We start from the raw sequence: 2,046 nt of genomic DNA on the forward strand, positions 1-2,046 counted from the left end.
TATTTGGCACCTGGGAATTTTCTTTTGGCATTATTAGGGTTACAGATATAGTCAAAGTATTCACGTCAGAAAGGTTTTCAATGAAAATTCCAGATGTTTGACAAATGTGTTGCCTTCTTATCCTCTTTAGACACATACAGTATGTTCATTCTTACTAACAATTTCTCTTTTTAAAAAAATATGTAGGCATCGATAAATGCCTTGAGCATGATGAATACAGATATTTTAGAATTTGAACAAAGGAAAAAATGATTAACAGTATATGTGTAGTTGACAGTTTGGGAAATATTTCTATCTCTTCTAAATAACATATTGTAGTAGAAATTGGTCATTGTTTTGGCTGTCTAGCACCCATCTTTCAAATATTCTACCTTTATGTATTAGTGAGAGGTAATGTCCCCTCCCAATTTAGAGGTGGAACATATCTGATCCTTGCTTTCCTATATTTCTTGGTACACAGGGTACAGAGCAATGACTACATTTCATCAATAAGATTCACCAGCCTCAGACTTTGCGTGTCATCCTTGCGCAGGGGCCATGCTAATCTTCTCTGTATTGTTCCAATTTTAGTATATGTGCTGCCGAAGCGAGCACACCAGCCTCAGACTTTGAAGCAGATGTTAGTGATGCAAACAAGACCAGAAACTCCTCTGTTGTGTGGAGATTCCAAGAAGATTCAATTTCTAGAGCAGTGATGGCTGCTTTGCTAGTGTTGGTATCCTGAATTTAGTGTTTTCATTATTAGCAATACTAAGTTGCCTTCGCCTCCTCAAAGGTGAGCCAGTTAGGTCTTCCATGGACAGTCTGCAGTATGAATTGAATTCCAGAGTTGGTCTTGGTTGCATTGACCTGAGACTTGTTCTTTAGCTCTCTTGGTACCTGTGGCCAGGAGATTGCGTCTCACAAAGCTCCAGTTACAGAAACCTTAATTAACCAAGTGTTCAGCTGCTGTGGTCTGAATTCCATCACTGAGTTTGCACACAGGCCATGCTTTGCACAGGCTACACAGAGCCAATAAGTGAACTCAGTAAGAATTCTAAGACAGGTGCTCTGTTGGGTGGCTGATGGCCTTGACGAACTTTCTTTAGACGGCAGTAAGGAGCTTTCGTCCCGTCTTTTGCCCCTCTTTCCTGCACCAGGCATCGCATTGCTGCATGGTCTGGTGGCTCATCTCCTTCCTGATTTTCTTTTGAGGTGTGTTTCCTTAATGAAACTCTTGTATTTTTTAAAAAAAATTTTTTTTTCCAACGTTTATTTATTTTTGGGACAGAGAGAGACAGAGCATGAACGGGGGAGGGGCAGAGAGAGAGAGAGACACAGAATCGGAAACAGGCTCCAGGCTCTGAGCCATCAGCCCAGAGCCCGACGCGGGGCTCGAACTCACGGATCGCGAGATCGTGACCTGGCTGAAGTCGGACGCTTAACCGACTGCGCCACCCAGGCGCCCCAAAACTCTTGTATTTTTAATCAAGTCTTGGTGTCGGCTTCTTGAACTGGAAATAACAGTTATCCTATGAGCTAACACATTTTCAACATATTCCTTTTCTGTTTAAATAATCCAGAGTTAGTTACTTTGGTTTGGTTGGTTTGGAAAGTTTGGTTACTTTCAGAACACTCAGTGATGTGTGTGTGTGTGTATGTGTGTGTGTGTGTGTGTGTGTGTGTGTGTGTGTGTGTTTACACACATACTGTAGAACCATTAAAAAATTGGTGTTAATTATATCTAAGCAAATCTAGTTACCCCTCCCTGCCCCAAGATTTTAGTTGAATCAAGCATATATTTACATACCTGATCTTACCAGTGAAACAGTATTCACTAAAAATCATCCAAATTAAAGACTGAAAATATATAAATTTTTTGGTCTGTTTTAAGTGTAAATACTGTATACAAACATTTACCAAGTCCTCTTCTGGAAAGAGTTGCTTGGAGTAAGAGAGTGCATTACTTAAGGGAAGGTATCACATAAGATAAAATTATTCTTCAAGGATAATTCATGGTGGAACAATTTAAATAGTATATAAATGACATGAAATGTGTAAATAGAA

The 2,046-nt window shown here is 39.7% G+C and overlaps 1 non-coding gene across 1 annotated transcript; it reads right to left on the minus strand.

Annotated features, from left to right (window-relative positions):
* Positions 1-487: 487 nt before the first annotated feature.
* On the minus strand, positions 488-594 carry LOC111559577. Its single transcript, XR_002740706.1, has one exon. It is a non-coding gene; the product is annotated as a U6 spliceosomal RNA (small nuclear RNA).
* Positions 595-2,046: the final 1,452 nt, after the last annotated feature.

This window comes from Felis catus, chromosome A2 (assembly GCF_018350175.1).
Source record: "Felis catus isolate Fca126 chromosome A2, F.catus_Fca126_mat1.0, whole genome shotgun sequence".
NCBI classification, from domain to species: Eukaryota; Metazoa; Chordata; class Mammalia; order Carnivora; family Felidae; genus Felis; species Felis catus.